This window comes from Syngnathus floridae, chromosome 22 (assembly GCF_059516105.1).
Source record: "Syngnathus floridae isolate MCC-2025c chromosome 22, RoL_Sflo_1.0, whole genome shotgun sequence".
Classification (NCBI taxonomy): domain Eukaryota; kingdom Metazoa; phylum Chordata; class Actinopteri; order Syngnathiformes; family Syngnathidae; genus Syngnathus; species Syngnathus floridae.
Window position 1 is genome coordinate 4206459 of NC_142434.1, and position 24579 is coordinate 4231037.

Genomic DNA, 24579 nt, shown 5'->3' on the forward strand with positions numbered 1-24579 from the left:
AAATCAAATCCCCGCACCGCCTCGCCGTGTATCTGATTCCAGTGGACATTTTTAGACTCCCGGCATCTCTCTTAGACGTATATCAAATCCCTCTAGGAGCATAGATGGTCAGGTTTCCACCTAAAAAATGCCAAGGTAACTGAATCAGCCTAAAAATGGAAACTAAAAATGGCGACCAATCAGTAAAAGCTTTGCTGGAATAAATGTCAGGGCAGACAATTAGACTTTGGTCCGTCTGATAAGGAAAAAGGTCAAATCCAGCTCGGCAGGTCGAGATGATTGAATTTGAATTTTTGCTGAATAATGAGAGAAAGTTAAGAAGCATGAAAAGTTAGGCTTTGTTTCTGTCCTCGTTCACCGTCAGCCGCCGCGACACAGCGAGCTCGTGGAGCGTTGCCGATGATTTACGCCACGCCGCCGTCCCTTTGACGGATCGCCACATTACTGCCAGACGTGTCACGCGAGACAAACGACGACGGTAAACGGGTGAGGCAAATGCGGGAGATTGTCTCCCATGGTTGCGAATCGTAAGCGTCACAGTTGCTATGGAAAAAAAAATAAAAAAAGGCGGGTAAAATTGCGTTTCCGCCACACTATACACTTTTTAATACCAGAAATGAGATTTAAACACAGCGGGGGGGCCAAATCGTATTTGCGGGCAGGCACAATTTGTTGATGATGCAGTCAGTGAAGCGTTGAAACCTGCTTCACCCCTCCCCTTGTCACTAAACGTTTACATCATCAGGACGTCCTCTGCCAAGGACACTTCTACGACCCCCGTGTGTGTGCGTGCTCATCAAGAGAAGCCGCCTTTGATCACTTAATTAAATTTCAAATTGCTGCAGTAGACAAGTGTTGGGATGCTGGCACATTTCAATCCATTCACTACCAATGACGATTTTAGACGTTGTATTTTGAACTGGCAGGTTTGCCCCAGACTTGTTTCGTCTAAGCTACGTTCATCTCCAACACGCCCACGAGGTCACCGCTCGCAAGGTCAGAGGTCATCAATCAGATCGGCGCAGGAGACTGGCGGGATCATCAGCGTGGGGGACCTCCCGCTGGTTTTACCATTGATCATTCGCTCGCGTGTGTTTGTGTTTGTGGAGCGTCCGAGTCGAGTGAGGGAGCGAAGGCAGATGGAGGAGGATTTAATAGTTTTTTTCTATTTAGAATCTCGTCAGCTTTTTTTTTTTTTTTGGCTAAGTGTGACATGATAACAAACGACCCCTGTTGCACAGGTCTGAAATGATGTCACCAAAAGGTCAAGGGTAATGGCCGATCCATACGGCTAGCAAATTAAAGTTACACATCATCAACCAGTCCAGTCGATGAATGTAAGCCGTCGTTCGGAAAATCCAATCCATAACACAAACCGTTGAAAATACCAATTACTACTTTCCTATTAGATGTTTTATCAACACTGCACCGAACATTCCCTGTCTTAATCCGCATTTTTATTCTTTGGCTTTTTAACCCGTCGCAGTGTTTTATTGCCTTCGGGGGCTTTTTTTTTTTTTTATCACCTCGTTATGTTTTTCCCGTGATTGCCGTCCGTCATTTTAAATACCGACCGCATTGCGTCTTTTGGGTTTTTTAGTCTACGTAGTTTTACCTTGGCTACGTTTTTTTTTTTTGCATCACCGCTCGTTTTTTGAAGATCCAGAGCAGTTGAATTATCCATTAAAATATTTCCTCATTAAGGAGGAACATAAGAAATAAGGCCAGTCCATCAATTACAGGGGAAACCTGGCCTACTTTGAGCAGCTTAAAATACGCATTCCGTTTTTTTTAACTCATCTCAGCAGAAACCTAACAATTTTTTTCTAATTATTTTTTTGAAAAAACAGAATGCGTGCAAACAAGGCACATGACGGATGACTTAGTCGCACATGTGAGAGTTTATGCAGCCAAGCTTCTCCGTGTGGAATAAAGAGGCCACAATAAACAGGCAGTAATAGACACGCTACACGTGATTAATGGATCTGCAGGCAGCGAGGAAACTTTAAATATCTTGTCTGGGAACAAAGTGTACGACATACACCGGAGCTCCTACTGTGTGAGGATGAATTGCTGGGAAACAAAAAATTTTGCACGTCTTTTTTTTATCAGTCTGACAATGATGCCCTGAAAAAAAAAATACACCAAATATATATTCATTCTACTTGGAGGTACTTGTCTCTCTATGAGTAATGGAAGGCAGATGTCAGATAAAGGCAAAGAAACCTCCAAGTGCATCAGTCGGCTACATTTTACAATTCACTGTTGCTTTTGGAACCCGGCGGGAGAAGTTACTTAATTTCAGTCGACAGGCGTGGAATTGTATACATGAATTTGGGGAGCTTCTATTTTGTAGCCATGCTAACCGCTCGGCTCTGGAGATTTGTGGATTGGAACGCCGGGGCTGAGGTTGCGAAAGAATACGTCACCAGCGTTGACACGTTTCGAGTCAATTCATGACAGCTAGCGAAGATTTCTCAAGAAACTCAACAGCCTGAAAAAGTTGATATATAGCAGTTAATAAAAGTGTCATCAGAATAAAAATGCTAATTTGTTGCTAATTAAAAAAAACCTCAACAACAAATAGGAGAGGGCCCCGGTACAGAACCCTGCGGAACACCCTTATGGATAGCAACACATTCAGAGCACATATCGTCGTATTTAATCTCGTTTTTTAGTAGCATCCCACTCCTATATTGGAAAAGTCTGCCGTTTGAAAAATGCATGAGCTATCAGCGTGGCGTAAAAGGAAGTGAACACATGCATTTTGAATACAAATGCTAGAAGAGAAGCACTTAGCAGACCACCCAAGGCTATTAGAGGTGTTCTATAGGACGTGCTGATCATGCTAAACAGCGCTCGCTGTGATTGTGTGTTCCGTGTACAAGTAGAGTAGGCTCTGAAATGAAACAAACCACCTTTACATAAGGCGCGGCATTAGCTAGCATGCTAGCTAAAATAAGTGATGTGTCAACACACGTTTTACTTTGTTTACGTGCTTTACTTTGCTTGCAAGTTTGTTTGAGGAAGCTCCATAAAGCTAAAGATATCACTAATACGTCATCTGTCGCAGATCTGCCATCCCGCCTTGAGGAACTTCCCGGTACTGCACCACGCAGCCGCCGTCGTCTGCTGGTTTGTCCTGCGGCATGCAGGCAATTATCTGGCTGTGTAATTACGGCACTGGCAGCGACACAGAAAACCACGGATTACGTCGAGACAAAAAGCGAGAAACAGCCGCCGTGCAGACACAGACAAAGTTGGACAGGGGTTACATAATTAGCTAATTGCCTCCTGCATAGCTAATGCGCGCGGGTCTGCTTATGCCAGGGATTTCTTTTTTTCCCGCCGTGAGATATTTATAGGTGGTTTGCTGATTCGGCGCTAAATCAGTGTGAAGTGGCTTTCCAGCGGACTAGAAAATGAGTGCGGCAGAAAATGTCAAAACACTTTGTACTCCTGTTTTTTTATGGCTGACATGAATCATAAATCAAAATAATCAACTTGCAACTAATATTGGTGTTAGTCAAAAATATTTTATTTATTTATTCACACATTTATTTATTCACTTATTTACTTATTTATTTATCTATCTATTTATTTATTGATTGATATATTTATTTATTACATCATATGTATTTTTTATAGTGAAGAATAACGACGAGTATTGCCAGGAATATCCAAGGATGCCTCTTGACTGAAAATGCAGTTTATTTCCAAGCAATCCAGGTCACGGCCAAGGACAAGAATTTCGGCTGCAAATATTCTTAGCATGAATCGTGAACATTTGATCTAGCTGATTTCCGGCGTACATCCCTAAGCAAAAGGACGATTTAATCGCTCACATCTGTTCAAAGTGAATGTGACCAGAGCACCTCTAATTGGAAGAGTGACTCGACTCGGAGCTTTTCCCCGAGTCGTTTGAACACCTTATCCTACTGCCAATTATGGCGACAAAGTTGTACAATGGCCACTTTACGGATAAACTCCAGCTTGTGTTCAGATCCACCAAAAAAAAAAAGTGAATCACTTTGTGGTCCCGTCCATGTTTGCCGATCATCAACTCTCAACTTACGTCGCTCACATGTCAAGGTGAACGAATCCCAAACAAAGCAGACCAATCGTTTACTCATTTGGGCGTTGTTATTGATCGGCGCTCAGATTCAAACGAAATGGATTTGTTAAGTAAACACAGTGGCAAGGTCAGTCAAAATACTTTTTGGGAGAACCACAAACCCCAAAAAAAAAGATTGAACTTCAGAATTGATAAAAGCAGAATTAACCGATTAATTGAATCGAATTTGAATTAAAAGCACGGGTCCCGATAAACTTTTTGTGGAGCGCCGCAATTGACGCTCACATCCAATTTAATTGGCTCTTTATCAGCCAATTACAGCCGATGCCATTTGTCAGAGAACGCCGGCGCGCACCACTCGCCGTTCGGAGTAATTAAAGCCGCCCGATTGATTCTTCCGTTAACCTCTTTTTTTCCGTGGCCGTCCGCCGCATTCGGATGTGGACAGGCATACAAACGGCGACTCGGCATGAAAGGAAGATTTAGCTTCCTTTTTCCCGTTCTACAAACCGCCTGTGACATCCAATCGGCTTCCCTTTTTTTGGTCGAATTGGAAGCAGCGTCAAGGCAGCCACCGGGGAGCCAATTACTATTCCCAACCATTGGCTGGTTTTCATCTATTTTTTAGACGAGGTATGAAGGGGCTCTCTCGTACCAAAAAAGACCAGAGCGCTACTCGAATCTCTGTCTGGCGGATGACCTCATCATCACCGAAGCGCTCGAGTGGAAACGCGATGAAAGATTTGCAAAGTTCGTGGACGTGCAACTTAAGAGCGGTAGTCGAGCCTTTTGTCGGAAGAGCCTCGCGTCAGCAAAATGCTAATGGTCTCCCCTCGCTAACGACTCGAAAGTGAACTAGGCAACAAGGCCCACGAGCAGGGTTGAGGTGTCTTCTTATTACGGGAATGATATGTTGCCGTAGGTGCTCTTCCATTATTTAACCCATTTTCCCGTTTTCTGCTGTAATGGAATTTTTTATTTTTTTTTATGTGCCTGCTTCACAAAAAAAATATATTGTGTTTTGAACACTGTACGATTATTCCTGCCAAAGCAGCGTGTTATCAAGCTGTCAAAGCCAATCGCAAATCACGGCGTACTAGTAAAACTGATGCGCTGTACAGACAAGGCCGTATTTTGTCATGAAAATGATTAAGAGATTAGAATTCACAGTCAAGTTGTAGGTCATGTAAAAACTGGTTTGATTTTTTTGTATAAAATCCAACAAAATTCTTAAAGAAACAGGCCCTGTATGATTAGAATAGTTTTAGTGCTACAAGTAACGATTATTTTAATCATCGATTCATTTGCCGATTATTTTGTCAATGAGTCGGATAAATCTTAATCTCCACCACTTTACTCAAAAATAATTGACTGGTTTGGTTCGTAACGTTAAAAATAACCATGATAAAAAAAAAGAGATTTTTATTTTATTTTAATTCAACAGACAATTTTAATTGTTTGATCAAAAATGATTTTAAATTTAATAATCCATTAGTTTTTCCATTAATAATCATTGTGGCTCTTGTGTGTTTTTTGCATTCCATTTATATAGATGAGTATAACTTAATTAATATATATCATTATTTATTATAATTATCAATTCCAATACACAAAAGAGATTTTGAACGGGTTAGCTGGGGTCATAGCTCAAATGTGCTACATCGTTGTCAACGATTTCCTCCGAGCCTTCAGGGCTCAGTGTTATTGGCGACAGCGCAAACATAATCGATTTGAAAGGATATTTGAGCTATGATGCAAGCGCTAGCTTCATATCGACGCAAATTGCTATCACAGTTGTCTAAGTCCGTTTTCTGGACAATTTGTTTGTATGTACTTCAGATTGCTGATAGCTTCAATTTTTTTTTGGCAGTCGGCTAGTGACTAATCTGTTCAAACACAGCAAAAAGCAAACTACACGCAGAGTTACGAGTTTCCCAAGCATATCATTAGAATGAGAATCCTGGAGAGTTATTACCGTCGGTAGTATACAGCTGACAAAGCTCCGAGACCTCCGATTTACATTTTCTGGCCAGCTCCGCTCCCGCTGGCAATGTTCTCAATTCCACGCCGAGCTGCGCTTGGATTTCCGGAAACAGGGCAACAAATGCAGGCTTTCATGCCAAATTGAATGCCTCCATTTTCGGGGAAACTACTCGGGCTAGCTCTCACAGTTCTGTGCAGTGAATTGATAATATTCATGAGGAATAAGAAGTCAAAGTTAAACTGTTTACCCCCCAAAAAAAAAAAAAAAATTCACTCCTGACTCATTAACCGTGTTAGCTTAAATTACACGCTAACACAAACTAAGCTAGCATTCTGTATTAACCTAAATGACACAGAAACTGAGCAAACAATGTTGGGAATCACTGTACCTAATGAAGTGTCCCTTAAGGGTGTTCCCCACACCACTTTGACTTTAAAATCATGTGGTTGTGTTAAATGCTACCAAATGCCAGTATGTGTCGCGAATGTCACAAAATGCTAGCAGCTGACCTTTTTAAACCATTTTATGACTTTAGATTTGTGGCGTTGTAATAATTTTCAAAATAGCTAAATCCATACACACGCGTTTTTTTCCCGGAGACCACCAAAGTAGGAATAAACAATGCAAACAAAAGAGGAACGCCGGCAGCCGCGCATTTTGACTGATCTAGTCCCTCTCGGCTCGTACTGGGAACACTGGTACCTCCTTCATCTGCAAGATGAGAGAGAACATGCTGCGCTTCTCAATTCACAATCACACCCCCCTCCATCCTCAACCCCCTTTCCTCCTGAGACCACCTCTGCATGACGGCATGCCACTATTTTTAAACATGCCGTCATCTTGATCAGGCTGGTGCACGCCAACCCCCTCTAACGTCACCCGGCCCCACCCTGCACTCTGCAAAACAAGCACCCTCATGAATATAAAAAAAAAACAGAGGAGGGGGGGGTACGTAGTCGGACTAAAGATTACTGGAGCAGGTATGCGATAATGAGCGCCCCACCTAACCGCAAAAAATCCATAACGTGACCTCGTTGCTATTCCGAGGTGTGACTTCATGTCGAATAAATACGATGATGCCTTGTCAGTGTTGACAACCGCCCACTTTAATATTCAAATGAGGCTGCAATAGATTATTTAATTATTTCATGCAAATAATAATAAATAAAATAATAATAAAAAATTGATTATTCAATTATATATAAGATAATAATAAATGATAATAAAAAAAATCTGATGTGTTTCCTCATCTTAATATCTCCTCCTCAAACCTGCAGCCACGTGTTTGAAGTCTGGCTCTTTTTATATAGATTAGCACAGGGGCTAGTAAATTAAGTGGCATGGCCATGCATGGCAATTTAATTAGCCGGCTTTAAAATCAAACGTAAATCCGCCCCCTGCGCCGGAATTTAATTTCCACCAAACAAGCCTTTGAGCTGTTGGTTTTGCTTGATAGGCACGCTGACACGCATTAGAAGCGGTCCCGTGTCATGTTGTCGTGCGCACCTGCCACGAATTTGTCATATTTGTTGACGGGAGCGTAACGGATCGTAGCTGCCTTTTGTTCTTATTGTCAGCTTAAGAAATCCGTCACATGCTACTGGAATGTTCGCTCGTGGTTTTGTGTTTGGCTTTCTATTCAATTATGTTATCACTATGTATTCAATAAAGTACAGTACTGCAGATTGCTCGATTTCCCTCACCATTCTCGCGGGGAGTGTTAATCGAAATTGTCACGCACCTACTGTTGTGACACTCAAACATAGCCACCCCGCCCCCCTCTCTGAGGTATTTAAGCGGCATTGTAAATTATTCATCACAAAGCTAATTTTCTCCATGCAGCTTTTATTAGTTTGTATTTGTTGTCGTTTCCACTACAATTATAGAAAAATACCCCTTGCTTTGATTCCATCCAGCAATTAAATAAATTTTTCCAAAATGTTCTGCATCTGGGAGTATTTATTTATTTTTTTTAGACACATTTCAATTGGGCTTATTCATTGAGTTTTATTTATTTATTTAGTTTCATTTATTTATTTTTAATTTCGACTCCCATTACGCTGACTAAATTTTGCACGTTACCAGCGAACAGCAAAACACGACTTTAAAGCCGAGACGCTTTCTCATGTTCCCCGTTCATTAACTAAACCGAGGGTGTAATCCGACTGGTAATTTCTTCACTATCACTGGTATGCCGCCACCAATACCAGCATTCCCACCTTCTCCGCCAAGGGAGCCAATTTAACTCTCATGCCTATGCATTTATTCATATGGAGTCTTGCTGGTTTCTCCCCCCTTGTGCATAATGGTGGGGAGTGGGAGGGGGGTGAGACGCAAAAGCCTCTCTATGGGAATAGGCCCCCTTGTTGCCGACAGCACGAGCCAATCATGCTTTTATTCTATTCTCCTGGTCCTAACGGTTTCTAAACGCCGGCCCATCCCCCCGTAAAGCTCATAACCTCGCATCCCCATTGATGCAATTGTTGGCAAAGAATGCAATAAATCATTTCTTTGTGCCTCCGAACACTTAATCATCCTTTCTTCTGCATTGCTCATGAATCTTCGTCCAAAACGGGATTCCCAAGCAAATTTTCATCCGCTCACATCGAACCCGATCACATAAGCCGACGGGTGGACAAGCTGTCGGATTTAATTGCGCGCGACGTACCGCGAGGGAACATCTGTAAGGCCACTACTAGCGAAGGAATGCAGATGGTGAACGTAATTAGTCGGCGGTAATCGTAGACGCCGCGCTATGTCGTCCAGCCTTTGTCTTTCAAGTTACCGCCCTGTGTCGACCTTAAAAAGCAAACTTCCGGAAATAAGCCTTCTCAATCTGTTGACTGGAACCAAACCATCTGGGAAATATGAATTTTGGTTGGTTGGTCAGAAGGATTTCAAAATTTCCACTTGTTGACTAGCAGGTTACTAAGTGAATTAGTACTCCGTCGCCCTCAAGATGCTAATTCCATCAAACGCCCGTGACCCCTGACCCCCAAGCGTATGCTCACCGGTGTCGGCGAGATGGATTGGCAGCAAATGAGATGTAACCACTTGACGGGGCGCCGGAGAGATGGATGAGCGATGATGCAAAATCGTCAAACCCCCCCCTCCCACTCCCCCCCGACTATTATCGAGGTGGCTGGCCTTCATCATGTGAGCCGTCTCGACATGATCTGGTTGTAAACGAGCTCGGTCAGAACGCCGTTCCTCGTGTCCGTTCACAACTCAGAGATGCTCCAATGTGCTTCTCCTTGGATGTTGAACAGCCTGGGTGAAGAGTGTTAATGGTGTTTAATTAACACCAGAGGTTAGCCATGTCCCCGTCGCACTCCCGTTCCAGAAACGATGAATGGATAACGGCCGCGGGTGATGCCGGCTCGTGCTCTTTAATAGGAACAACTCCCAAGAGGCCATTTTGGGCGGCCATTATAGTGATGACAAGGACCTTTTGTGTTGTTGACATCTTGCTGGCATTTGTGCAGCTTTAAATATTTGATCACAAATCGATTCCATGCTCGTCATTTTTAATATTCCCTGATTCCGTTTTGATAGCTCCGAGGCTCCCTGGGAGCTTCAAAATGTCTTTTTTTTTTTTTTTTTAAATAAATGTGGAGCACTTGTCAAGTGCAAGTCACTAAATTTCATTAAGAAAAATTATTTTTCAATTTTAGTTTTTGGTTTCCTTACCAAAAATAAGCGACAGTACCCCCAACCAGGGGCGTATCTAGAGGGGGAGGGGGGGCATGGGTTTAGTTTTGATCTTTTTTAAATATATTGAAATTTTCCAGAAATATTTAATGTTATTTCATTACAAATAATACGCAAATAAAAATGTGTATGTTATGTTGTTATGTTATGTCATATATTGGGAATTTCTTTGCCGTGTTTCTATTCGACTACACTTCCAACGAAGCTACTTTCGTTCCCTGCTCCCCATCGTGCCTGTTCCGCTCTTTGTTCCACTTCACCGGGAGTGCCAGGATGCGCCGGGAGAGCGTTTTGAGGACGGGTCCAATCTCTCCGTTTTGGGCACGCGCGTCTGTCAGCTGCTGTGTTTGATGTTGTCGATCGGGAGAAACGGTTGCGTGTTTGCGCGGATGGTGACAGGTGTGTGGGAGTACGCTTTAGTGTTGTGCAAAAAAAAAAAATGTTCGCATAGGTGTGCGCTTGAACCTCCCCCTCCCTCCCTTCCCGTGCAACTCCGGGGACTAGCGTGTTCATTATTCTTTCTAAAAGAAGCATTAAAATTTCATCAGTGCAATGCAATCTGTAGCAGGGCGGGGGGTGTGCAAGCCAGGAAAAAAGAGAGAGCGAGAGAGAGAGAGAGGTGGGAGGGAGGATGCTGCATCCTCCTCTCATTCACCACCGCCTGCCTTTTTTTTTTTTTTTTTTTTCCCTCGACATCCGTTTCTTTCGCCGCCTCCAATCCGCGAACACGCCGATGCGCAGATTACGACTCATGATATGAAGCGCCGGCATCCCCCCCTGCTCCCCCCTCCCACCCTCGGAGCGTCCCACCTCTTTCTACTACTACTCCAGCAGCGTCACTCGGTCTCCCTCACCCAAGCAGGGGCGCCGTCTCCTTAGGCAACAGGATGCAAGCGTTTAGCATCCGGAGCAGAGAGGCTAACAAGGTGTGCTTCCCATCCCTTCAGGATTTGGAGATGTGATGTCTGGAGAAGCTGGACCAGTCTGGGGGTTTGGACTTTTTCCACAGACTGAAAATGTAATGGTAAGTCGTTTGCTTTCAACTTGTTGATTGCTATGAAAAAAAAAAAATGTGTGATGTTGACGGGCGACTGGCTCATTAGTGCTGCACTTTTCTCACATTGATCGGGGTTGCGGGGATATTAGAGGCTTCCATCGGTGGGTTCCCCGCCCCAACTACTATCATAAGCAGCTTTAGATGCCCACCAAGGTCTCCCAGGTAGCCTTAATAGCGCTAATTGTCTCCTAATTGGGCTTTGCCTCAACCGAGGAGGCTCATTTTGGTTGCTGAGCCGCTTAAAGCTGCGGATGAAAGAATTAGCGGGATGACGGCTCAGTGTGAAAGTGGGCTGGAGTGTGTGTGTGTGTGTTTGGAATGAAAGAGACTAGAGGAGTCTTTGAATGCGTTATCCACGGGGCCATCTGCGGAAGTCCCGCGTGATGGATGGCGACCAAGGCGGGGTGTGTGTGTGATGGAGGAAGAAGAGGATGAGGAGGAGAGGCAGTCGGGTGGAGGGTGCTTTTACGAGGAGAAAGGGAGAAACTATCTTCCCTCGTGTGTGTGTGTGTGCGTGTGTGTGTGTAGCCGTACATCACAGAGTGGCTAATGGAATACAGCCGACTTGAAGGGTCCTCGACACCCTCCTGCATCTCGACAACTCACTCCGCCCTTTAAAAAAACATTCCGGCCTCGAGTGTGTGTGTGTGTGTGCTCATATTCATTCAGTTGCACGAAGTTGGACCGCCAAAAACCGATGAGAAATCCTGCAGTGCCGAGGAAACTTCGAGCGAAACTTCAGAGAGCCAATCTGGCCACGTCGTCGTTGTCAAGTGATTTAAAAGTGTTTTTACAATTTCAATCCGTCATCCAGGAATTAGTCGTATCCGACGTAGCCAATCGTTATTTAGCGCGACAGTCTGTTTTACTTAACGGCGCGAGTCGGCGTCCACCTCCACAGCCCCGTTGACTTTACAACACTTTGCAAATTACGATCTTTGCGGATCTGTCGCTCGTAAAAAGAGGTTTTATAAAGCGTGTCCGACTCGGGTTTGGCGGGAAGAGACTCGATCTGAACCTTTGACCCTTTTTTGGACCAGTCGCGTTGAACGTACGCAAAATGGACGCCGCATTCCAGGATGCTGTAAATCAGCCTCCCAAATGTCTTCATGCGTAAGTGAGATTTCACACTCCCGATTTTATCTCCCTTCCGTGTATTTCCCTTCCATAGTCAACTATAAAAGCGAGAATGCTTCCCTCCCACGCACTTTTCCCATGATCTTCCCCATCCTCCCATCTCCCGGCACATAATGAGATTTGACGTTAATCCCGACACAATATCACAAGATTACGCGCTTCTGTGTGAGCGCCCGCCGCCCGACGGCTTTGAGCGAGTTTGGCGGCGTCAAAGCGCCTCGGTGTAATCGAACGTGTAATTTGCCAGCTTGTATGGAAACGACCGGACGGGTTTTTATTCTTCTTGTCAGATGAGCCGGTCCAATCCAATCCCACGTAAAGGGCATTTGGCAAGCGGTGGTTTTTAGAATCCCGATTTATGATCATGGAAACGACAAACAAGGCGGTGCCGAAGAAAACATTTCTCCGCAAGCTAATGAGCTGCCGACGTCAAAGTGATTAGCCGAGTATTCGGATCGGCGTTCCCATCGCCGCCTCGCTCCTTTCCGGGTTGCCGTGACAACAGGAGAAGCCCGGCCGGCGTTGCTCGACAGCAATTAATGAATGCGTCGAGCCTGATTGATTTGTGTGTACACCGGGAGAGAAATGACGACGGGAACTGCGAGGATATTAACATCTTAACTGGGTTGCATTAATGCGAAAATCCGATTTAATTTAATGATTCGTTTACGGCGCTGTTGTCTCCTTTTACGCATCGGCAGTTAAGCACATTTCTCCACCCTCACCCCGACTCTAACCTTCCTCCCGATTCCCTCCTCGCCTTCCAAGGACTGCGGAACTAGAAAATTTATGACCAGAACGCCGGTAAATCCACCGAAATGGAATCGTCGGTATATCCTGCCAATCATATTTTGATTAGCTCCAATGTCACTTAAGCCGACGGTTTACATTGAAAGCAGCCGTTAGCGGCTGATTGTATTTTAATGCCACGGCAAGGCGTTTGCCGCGTTTCACCTTTGACCTCTCCAGGCGATCATTTCAACCGCGCCCATACCGTCTCTTTCCTTACCTCCCTGAGGAAATCAGGCCCGGATCTATGACCGCCATTTACATCTGGGCAAATGAAAGCGACCGCTGTATAGTTATTGCCTCAGGACTCGTGAATCAAACTTTATTGACCAGTCGGAGAGTTGCGGACACTCGTTGAATACAAAGTGAAAAGGGCACCATTTTTTTTTTAACAGTCTGTGGAAGATTCTAGATGGGACGGGCAACACTGAGCACCAAAGCAGGGATGAAATTGAAGTCTCTGCTTCTCATAAATATGCTGATCTCAATTCCGGGTCGGAGCCATCTTAAACAATAAACGCCGACATGTATTTGTCAAAGATACCGTGGACATCTTGTCTGATTTTATCAAGCGTCGTCTCGGGAGAAATGTTGCATTTTACGGCAGTGTCATTATCACGGGGCGTTCCATTTGAGTCGATTAAATTTCACATATGCGGTATTGTCGCCGCGGCGGCTAGCATTATGTTAGCGTGTAATGCAATCATGGGGAAGTAAATGTTTATGTAATCACCAAGCATAATATTAGGTTTGCTTCTTCTATAACAAGTCCGTTGAGGCATTCACGGAAAGTTTTTCCGTTGCTTCTTCGACAGCGCTAGTTGGCTAAAAGTTCCGCGCTCCTTGTTAGCATGCCTTTGCTACTTTGATAAGGTCACGCTGTACCTGCTGTTGCTTGTCAGGAAAAAGGCAGATGGAGAAGGGCCCCAGCACGCCGTGGCCTAAATTTCACACCATGCTGTTGTTCCGTGGCATCTTCAGATGTGAGAGTGGCAGTCGGTCGGCCGTGTCCTCTAATGGCCTAGCGCCGGTCACGCCGCTTCTCTGTATCGACTCGCCGTATGTCGTTATGTTGGGCTGCAGTGGAACCAAAATTGATTTCGAACAGAGTCCTCATGTGTGTGGAAATAATGTCCGACTGTTTGTCAATTGTTCTTTCTTTGGTTTTTGCCGTTACTGCGAATCGTCGCAATGTTTAAATTTGCACAATATTTGGAGTGCGGGAAACTCTGCTAGCAATTATTGCTCTCAGCGGCAAAAAGTATTACATTCATATTTACCACATGTCCTTCATGTTGGGTTAAGTTAAGCTGGTTTGGCCTTGGCTTCACACGAGACATTTTGAATGGCACTCGTTGGAATCTAATTTACCCGAGCCCAGCCACCAATCCTGCGGTTCATTTGGACCCCCTCCGTTACACGTTTACCCAACCTCAAAATGACTCAATCCTCCCTCGGTGGAAAAATAAGTTTGGATCGACGAGACGACAATCAAAATCAATCAGTTTACGACATCGGTTGCGGAGGCTTCTCCATCTAAGCGCCATGGCAACGCTGGCCGGCTTTGATATGCAGATAACCTCAAATTTGTACAGCGGTGCTCTGAAGGGAATATTGACTTTTCCGAGAGGCTGGGAACATTTGCATTTATTGTATCAAAGGCTATCATGTCTCTACTCATTTCCCCCAGACTCGGAGGGACTCCTTGTCGGAGCCAGAAATGTGGACTACGCTCTGAGGACGTCGCTCTGGGACTTGAACGTGAGACTGATCCCGAAAGAACTTAACACAATGACTTTGTGACCAACCCGCCCAACCGTTTGTCGTTCTCCAAAGTTCCCCGGTGCAACGTTCGATTGAAGTCTACCAACATGGATCGCCTGTGTCCGGCGGAAGGCCCGAACCGGACGCGGGCCCTGGTTGGCAGACTGTAGCCCCCCCTCTCGATTGTGTTCGGCTTGTGATTTTCAACTTGGGAATTATTACCGACTCGGAACCCAGGGATGGATGTACCGGAAGCTGGCAAGCATGGCAAGACGTCGACGGGTCAAAAGTTGGAAGACCAGAAAAAGGTCTGTAAATATTTTCTTCTTTGTCTGTTTTTTGTATGGTCCGGAAAAAAGCTAGTGGGCTAGTGGAAGCTAGTTTTGTCTCTTAGTTCACTGTGACCTCCATTCGGGTCATCTGGATTGGCGTTGAAACCGGCCGCATCGATCCCAGGCGGAGTTCATTCGTTGCCTTTACAATGTGGGGAATTGATGGCGCCGCTTGCAATCTCTGTGGCTTTTATGGACAATTAAGTCAAACAAAAGAAAAAAAAAGGTTCTGGTCCAGGTTTTTATACGGCAGCTGTCAAATACACATGGCCACATTCGTACAGACATTGACCGGATTGTGCTAATGAAGTGCTTTTGATAAGCCAGAGAAAAATGCGCAGTAATACATCAGAAGCGACATTTGTAGTTCCACCAGGACCTGATACCGCTCGCAGAGAATCGAACCCGGTATTCATCGAGAGTTTAACCCTTTGAGGATAATTTGATGCATTCTGCGCTTTTTCAAATGAGATTATAAGTGAGCAAACTGTGACATTTGCTACGGGTCACTTGGCTCAGCATAGCTACAATTTTGGTTTCAATAGGTGGTCGGTGCCAACATGGAAGCTCTCCCGAGTTTTGTCTTGCCTTGGGCTACAAGACGAATGAGTAAAAGCAGATTCTTTATTCTTTTTTTTATTTTTAATAATACATCTGGCCTTGTTTTCGTGGTGGAACTAGGATGTGGTAACTGCTCAACTTGACAGGTCGAGCCCCTCGAAAATCCAAACCTGAACCCATTCTCCATTTTCCCAGAGAAGTTAAGGCGCCATCGTCAACGTAACGTTAATTAATGGGCATTGTCCCTATTCAAATAATTAATAAACAAATGAATAAATAAATAAATGAATAAAGCAAACAAATAAATACAAAAATAAATAAATAAAAATAAATAAATAGAAATACATAAATATATTATCTATACTATATATATGTATATAAAATATAATAAATATAAATAAATGAATAAATATCCCTGCAGGGTATGACACTTTGCAGCGTCTGTGTGCCAAATTTCCAAAAGTTTAGAATCCCTAAATTGTAAACTGACAGTGCTAAAAAGGCTGCCTCATTTCTATTCTGTGTCACAGAATCTAGTTCATCGTGTGTCCCCTTTACGGAATAGCTAATGCTATTTCTCTTTAGGCGATGATTACAACCGGACCGCTCACCTGACCCCCTTCGGGGAAGCGTTGCACCGTGATTGGCTGTGATTGGCTAGGCTGTTGCTATGTTGCTCAGGAAGTTTTCATTATCAAATCACGCCTGGCTAACCTTTTGTTTTTCACCGACTTCCGCCATTGCTTACCGGGCATCTTCCATGCATTAAGAGTCGAGCATTAAGAGTGAACGAACAGACTCAACCCTCGTGGATTGTAAAAAATAAAATGTCTGGAGCTCCTGCCGGGCGCTGGTCGAATGAATAATTTAATACTGGACCAGTTTGCAGTCTCTGGATTTAATTCATACCATCATGTTGCTGAGCACATGTTGGAACAAAGGAGGACAGTCCTGTTAGTGAGAACACCCAGCATGTGTCGTCTAAATAATTAAGTTGATGCCGAGTCGTGGACCGGCACCTATGGATCCGGGTTGAAAAGTCAGCCGACACGTGACGGGCCCTTTTCGGAGTGGCGACAGGCCCCGTAAGGAGTCCACCGCCGCGACCCCTCAGACACGCTTGGCCGAGGCCCGACATGTCAGCAGCTCTTTCCACATCAAATTAGCGGGTTGAGACCGCCAAATGAAGTTGGTGGGAAAACATGTCATAACGAGACAAGTGTGGCTTTCATGGAAACATGCCTGTGTGGCATGTGATGAGAGAGAGAGGGTGGGGGGTGGGGGGGGTACGCACGGGTCAAGTTAACTCATTCACTGCCAGCTTGGTTAAAATGTTATTTTTGACGTCTATCGCCGTCTTTGGTAGTGAACGGGTTAATAATAGAGAGTGGGAGAAATGAACTCCGTGACACAACTTTGTGTCGCCTATAAATTTCCTCGCTGACTTTATCGGACGTTAATATTTTCTTCCGTGAAAAAAAAACAATCCTAATTTCAACATCCACATTTTTGAAAAACAAAAACTCCTTCAAACAGCTGCGTCTAATTCGCACTCGGACGTCTCGTCCAAACGTGGCAAGAGAAAATACCTCGGCTCGATTTAGACGTTAACTGCCAGAATTACGCGCATCATTTTCCAGCGGAGGAGACAAAACTTTGAGTTATGTCGTCGCTCTCGTATGTATTACGCCTTCTTTCTGCTACATTAATGTTCGGGATTCAGCGGAACAAGACTTATGATGCAGTACGGGTAGTAAATCTGCCACGGAATCGAAGTATTCGGATTTGAATTTAATATACACAATAAATACCGCTTTCATTATGGTTGCCGGCCACCCAAAAGCAAAATATATATTCTTCTCAAATCACATCCAGGAAATTTGAATGTATTCTAAATGCCCCTTAAAAGGTTAATTTTACTATCAATTGGAAATTTCGTCCCATCTATTAACACCCGGCCTTAAATCTCGACCATTTCCGAGCAGGGCTACAATCAAACGTACAAATGAGATGGAATAACCTCCCCTGTCGTAAAACGGCCGGTAAAAGCCTTTCTCCGAGATGTGAGGTCACGGCCAGTCCAATCCCCTGAAATATCACTTTGTCATAAAAGGCGGCGAGGTCACAAACAAGGTGCGAGGGGTTTAACGGGAATCCCATTATCTCGGGACGAGTAGCCACAACACGTGAATAAGACTTTGTAACTGATAGTGTAAGCTATATAAATGGTAATGGTGACTTTAGACCTCTGTTGGATAGCACAAAATTATGAAATGCAATCTGAAATAAATCAAATCAAATTAAGGAAAAAAAAAACTAAATATAAAAAAATATTTAAATAAATACAAATAAATCAAATTTGGTCTTATCTGTCAACCTGAAATAAATCAAATAAAATTAAGGGAAAAAAACACACAAAATGTAATAAATATTTATGAATGAATGAATGAATCTTTATTTTGAACATGATTTAAAAACAATAAAAAACAAACAATATAGATCACAATATAGATATAATAAAATAACTGTTAGAAAATATAATAAAATAAATATTTAAATTAATACAAATAAATAAATACAAATAAATAAATATCTAATTTGATCTTATAATGGATTTTTTTTTTACTTGATTTTGACATAGTTGTAGTTGTAATAAATAAAGATTGCAGTTGCGGCATCAACAGGAGGAACACCCCGTCACGGAGGTACAAATCGAATACGTTATTGTTCCAACTCGATTATGGTCCGATACCCACGGCTGTCTTTTGCATCCCGCGTGTTGTTTCTCCATGTTTGATACATTATGCATGCTCGATTCCAAGCGTGCTGACACGGAGAAGCCAGTTGTAGCGGCAACCAGGCAAAACCTGCCAGCCATAACAACGGCGGTCCTGAGCACGAGGGCGTCTGGACCGTAGCCAAATGGATTTGCTAACATGTCATGCGTTCACCTGCGAGGGTCGTGACCCCCCCTCCCTCCCTTACCCACTCTGTACTTTTAATGGGAGATAACAGGATTAGCCCCAACAGCTGGGTTCTTAAGAGGGACCATGGCCTTCGGGGCTCGAGAGACTCGATAAAGTCTGACTCGGAGCAGCTCCACGACCAAATGGTCTCATCTTTATTCCACCAGTGCACCCAGTCAAACATGGTCGATCGGAAAGTCACTTCCAGTCTCTGCGGCGGTTTCATCTGCATTTCTATTCGGTCCGGCGTCCATCTTTTTTTTTTTCGTCCGCTTCCTAACTCTTATTAAACGCTGTTTGTCTGCATTAGATCTAGTTTAGTATTTCCTTCCATCTCAGCGGAAATTAACCGAGCCGGGCCACTCGCCATCCAAATGTGATCTGGCTGACAGATTTCCAATAAGGCGAAAATGACGCACGGTCCCGCCGACAGTTTATCTCCGTCGTGGAACTTCCGTATCCGCCGGGAGTTCATTTCATCTCATCTCGGATTCATCTTGGCAAACAGCGAACGTCCCATTCGATGACGGGAATGCCCGTCTGGGTGTCATCAGTTTATTTTTGCTTTGTTAGGACAATCAATTTGTTGCCATAGGAGACGGAAAATATTCCAGATAATACGCCCCCGCAGAAATGTATCCCCTGTTATTTTGATCCCCATTGCCCCAATTCTCCGCAAAGCTCAACAGCCCCCGTCGTAAGTGTTAATTGGATGTGATTTTCCAATTTAGCCATCGCCCCGTGATACTCCTCCCCTATCACGGTTATTATTTTCACCGTGTGTGGATGAACTGTGAACTGGCCCCCGCGGCCCAAAACCTCAGAAGCACTTAGTGAGGTGGGCGTTTGCCACTTCCACTATTCTACACATGAATAAATATGAATCAGGCTCGTGTTAATTGCTTTGCACCCCCCCCCCCCACCCCCCACCCCTATTTGCATCTCGTCCATTTTTTAATTTTTTTTTTTTATTACCGGAGACCAGACATTGGCGACTCCTGGCTGTTGACTTTGTGGAAATTGTTCCCATTTTTTTTTTGTTTTTTTTTGGATGCATCGTTTGATGGAATTTACAGGCTCGCTTTTTCAATTGGAATTTATAAGCACCAAATGAATTAAACATCGACGAACCTAGAGATGAAATCAAATCAATAATTAATCTTCAAACCTGCAATTGCAGGTTTTTCCACCTCGGAATACTGATGACGAAGAGAAAACCTCGACTCGTATTTTTTTGCGTCTTCTGAAATGCAGTGTATTTTTCAGCCGGGAACTGTCAGATGCTCAGGAAGCTATATCGTCATGACATAAGTCTTTCCTCTTTTTGTGTTTTGATTGCCTGGTCCAAGTTGAACCATCATTATGTATTCATCAATTCCCAAATCAGCTCCAGTTTTCAGTCCACATGGATTCTTCTGTCTTCTGTCCTTATCCTTCATTCCAGTTGACCTTCCTCTTTTACGGCCAACTAATGAATACATTTAATCTTAATTACATTTCAAAAGTGTCCTTGCGATACGTCCAGTCACTCTCAAGTTCATCCTTGCTGACTTTCCAGCACAATATTTTTTTGGACGTCTTTTCTTGTCAATGGTAGTGAATGGGTGCAAGTCAAAAAATCCTAACTAACTTTTCCAGACTATGGAGAAATGATGGCTTTTTTGATGGCTTTCCGCCTGTCAGGGAGATGCTGAGGAAAAAAACAAAACGGGGTTTTACACGTCAAGCTGCTCTTCAACAACGGTTAGCGTGAAGAGCGAGGTGCAGCGCTGACGGCTCGTCACCGGGTTCAGGTGGAACGCGGCCTTGACAACAGGCGTGATCGATGTCTACGCGTGAATCTCCGAGGCTCGTCTTCTAAAGAGGAGCTGAAGTTGCTCTCACCCAAAAAGGTACCGAGTGGGATCAGGTGTCTTAGTCGAAAGCCGGCAGGATTAAAAAGCTCACTCGGATTTTTCAAGATGAATACGTGGACTGTTCTTGACCTCACCAATTTGGTCTGTGTTGAAATATCGCATTTTTTTTTTTATTCCGGGTAGGAAATAGAAATTTATTTCCGAGCGTTTTAGCGTTGAAATGAGATTTCATTTTTGAATCCAATCATAACGATTTAATTCTTCGTCATCAAACAAACAACACAATTAGCGTTGTGACATTTTTTGCTCGGCTTTGTCCTCAGTGTCTCATTTTGACTGTTTAAACAAATGAGCGCTTCCTGTGTGGCTCTCGGGCCTGAGATAAGCTCCATAATGATGTCATTTCAATTTGCCTTAATTCCCTCCCCATTTGCAATCAATTTTCCACTGTGACTAAGAGCAGTCTTCGCTTGCCACCCACGGCTCCGCTCCACTTTTGCAGCCCAAAAATTGGAGTATTACATATCCAGGGTATGTTACATTAATTTAATTCCGCTTGGTTGTCGTTTGATTTTAATTGTTGCTAGGCAGATTGGTTTTCAAGCAGGATTGTTGTCGAGCATGTCGGGGATTTGTTAAAACACTCGGGGGGTCACTTAAGCTTTCACCATGTACGAATTTTTAACGCACTTTTCATTGTTTTCTTGACTCCCTCGCGTGTGGGAATTTTTATGAGAGGATTATTTATTTTAAGCTTCCGCACCCCCTGCTGCCTTTTGCGATTTTTGAAGTAGGAAAGGATTCCGTTGTGTGGTATTATATAAAAAATAAAAATCCCCCCAGATAAGCTCATTTGAAGAATCCACATTTTGGATTACACATCTGAGGAACGCCGGCACGCCACAGGTGATGCTGGAGCACTGGGAGGGGATGTCGAACGTGTTCTCCGAGCATGTCGCCCCTGACCTTCTGCAGGTTCTCTGTGTTTCACTTAAGCTTTTAATCTCCAGGGTTGTGCTCATTCAGTCGCAACCATTGGGGAGCAAGCCTCTGCCCACCCCCTAAGTTAACCACCTGCTGGATAGATCACAGGCCACGCATGAGAAGATATAGCAGCAGCTTGCTGTACAGAGAGGTTAACATCACGTCTGTATGGAAGGTGTTTTAAATTCATGATGTGTGACAGGGTAAAAAAAAAAAGTTGTGGGTTCTAGGAATAGCTGTAGGGGCGCACCTTCCGGAAGTGTGAGGGTCACGCGAAGCACAACAGAGCATCGTCGCTTTGATGAACGCTGACCTCTACGCTCGCTTCTGTCTGAAGGAATTTACAATGACTTTCCTCGCTTGTCATTTTGACAAAATGCCATCGCCCGCATCCCCCCCCCCCCCCCGTGGGCAGCGCCAAGGTGAGCCGCTTTGACATTTTGGCTCGAAAAATATAGGGCAAGGTGACACAAGGAGGAAAAGTAAAGTCACCGATATTTTTTTCACGGTCAATCGTGACTTGACGTACGAGGAAACACTATAATACGATTCCATTTTCTCATTGGGGGTCACCCTGTGTGACAGCTCCATATTTCATCTAATCTAGCATCAATGGAGCTTTTCACCTCCGTCGGGGCAAAGTGCTTCTGCAGGTATGCTCGACAAGCCATAAATAAGCTTGAAACAATATCAAATGAAAATATAGTCTCCCCCTTAATAGTCCCGGGACGGAGGTTCGGCTCGCTTGCACTCACCTCCCACTTATTTAGCTCCGCCCCCTTCCTCACATGTCGTGTGAAACCATCACTTTTCATTCTCTGTCTTCCCGTTAGCTTTTCACCGCCACACGGGGGACCGAAACATTTCCGCTCGATTCCTATCGATCTTGTGAATGAAGTCTGGTGTCAGCCCGCCCACAAACCGCCACCAGGTCAACACGAATCAATGAATCGAACGGCGTCCCATCTGTGACTCCCAGTAGGTTGCAAAAACACCCACCCCCCCTCCCTCCCTCAAGGTGGCTCTCCTGACAGAGCCCAGATTGGCAACGGCAGCCGGCAAACACTTGCGCCAAGAATCACGTGAGGCTACAGTCTGCCGCTCCCCCCCCCCCCGTCTGGCAACAAAATGGTCGTTTGGAACTCGAGCCCAAGGACAATGAATTATCCGCTCCCCGACAACATCCACGTTTTTCTTTATCACTCTCCTATCCTCTCACATCTGCACCGTGTCAGCGGCTGTCAATCAAAAGATACCGACAACCCCCCCCCTCGGGATCCCTCATTAACGGCGACTTGTGTTTAGACAAGGCGAGAACGTCGTTCGAAGATACACAAGCAAAGTCCCGCACAGCCAGTAACACAAACACAGCCGACGTCTCGGAATAACCCGAGATGCCGGCGGTCGGAGAGCATCTCCAGGTCTCGGACCTCCCTGCACCACCTCCATCCTAAATAATCACGGGGGCCTTCGGAACCCAGAGAAAATAACTTAATTGGTATGCTATTTGAGGTTTTTTTTTTTTCCAATGTCACGGAGCAGCTATAAATTATACACTCTGTGTTCCTTCCACCAGGCAGCTCTGCAATCTTAATCAAACTGCTTTTTTTCACCAAAATTTGTTTTTTGTAAGACCGTTCAGGCTTCATAGTAGTGACAAGTTAAGTATGCGTTTTGTTAGTTCCGCTGAAATAACAAGGGCAATGAAAACTAGCCCAAAGCACGGTTAAGCCAAAATACAAAGCCCGTCAAATTAGAGGCAAAAAAGTGGCTTGATGGGAAGGCGGGTCACGAACTTGGAATGCGAGACGGAGACCACGGTGTAAATTGTAACCCTGCAAAACCGGCACGTTTCCTCTCTCCGAAAAACGTAGCGATGTCGGCAAAAAAATTCCCACTCCTGTCTTTTCACGAGTCATCGTTGTACTTTTTAAAATTGAGATTTGAGTGATTAGTCAGCAAAAAAAAATAATTTAGTGTAGGGCAGGGTTAGGGATTGTCAAACTGTGGTCCGCGGCCCTGTAGTGGTCCGTGATAGTATCGCAGATGGTCCGCGAAATTGAAAATTTAAAATAAAAAAAAAATGTATTTATTATTCCGACTTGATTCATTTTCCAGCTAATTTTGTGAATTATTTACCCATCCAAATTATGTCAAACGTAACTGAGATTCTCAAAATAGACATACAAATGCAAATAAATAGCCTATCCTCCTTCAGTGTGAAATTGTTGAAAATGTAGGACATACTGTTCTTTTTGTAGTTTGTGGTTTTGGCGCCGTAACCTGACCATCCACGCTATTATCCGCATGTTTTATTCCGAGGGGGATTGTTTTGCTGCTGGTCAAACCGAAATATTTACTCGCAACTTTGCAGTGCGGAGTGAGTGAGTGGGTGGGAGGGCAGCGTTGAATGAAATCTGGTCAGGAATTGATTCAAATAGTTTGGACTGGAAGGGTAAATATGTCAAATAAAAATACTGTTTCTTGTTTAAGTCAAGCTTCGCAGAACATTCTTCAAAATATACTCTTGAATGTTTTCTTTTGTATTCATCCAAAGTTGAACCGCTCGACATCCCCCCATAAATATATACCGGGGCGGATTTTTATCCAGGCCACCGTATCGTCGCAATTGATCGAAGAGAAGCGCTGAGGAGGCAGCTGACCTTTTCCTCGGCATGCACAATCTGTGGCGCCCTCCTCCTCCACTTCCTCCGTCTGTCTCCTAAGAGCGCATCCTTTTCCTCATAAGTCTGTTGTGTCCCCTGCAGCCTTTTTTTTTTTTTTTTTTTTTTCTCTCAGAAGCACCAGCTTGATTCCTTAACGCTTGTCTCACGGGCTAAGAGCTGCTAAATGGCGGTAATATGGAGGTGAGGGATGCTGGCTTTCCCAGACTGAACACTGCCATCTGTTGACGGGTGAGGCAATTACACATCTGGGGCTATCGTTGAGTACAATTAAAGGAAGTGAGGAAAGGATGCAGCTTTCGGTCATATTTTGAAACCCTCCCTCGTCCCACCTACAATTTTTCTGACTATCTGCATAGCTGATTATCTTATTTTTAAATGAGCCAAGGGACCGTCATGCTTGAATGGCACCGGAAAAAAAAAAAAATCTCCCGTCAAGCCCTATGTTTGTGTTTTCTGATTAAAATCAAATTAGCCACCCAGCACTATTATTCTGCTTTGACGTATGCTTAGTTAATTGGATCACACAGCGGACAAACAGAGGGCTTACAGAAGCGGAAAAAAAAAAAAATCGGAAATTAAATTGGAATTTGGGCTTCATTATCTCCGGTCGGGAAAGGGGAATGAGCCTTGAATCGCCAGTCAGGTGCGCCGGAATGAATTTGGAAGCAGATAAAAC

The 24579-nt window shown here is 44.2% G+C and overlaps 1 long non-coding RNA gene across 1 annotated transcript in view; it reads left to right on the forward strand.

Annotated features, from left to right (window-relative positions):
• The window catches only part of LOC148379325 (uncharacterized), a 28794-nt gene extending 4624 nt beyond the window's left edge, over positions 1–24170 (forward strand). The window contains exons 3-6 of the long non-coding RNA XR_015855419.1: positions 10718–10794; positions 14444–14514; positions 14590–14825; positions 24016–24170. This is a non-coding gene — a long non-coding RNA (uncharacterized LOC148379325). The remainder of the gene's footprint in view (positions 1–10717; positions 10795–14443; positions 14515–14589; positions 14826–24015) is intronic.
• The last annotated feature ends 409 nt before the right edge of the window (positions 24171–24579 follow it).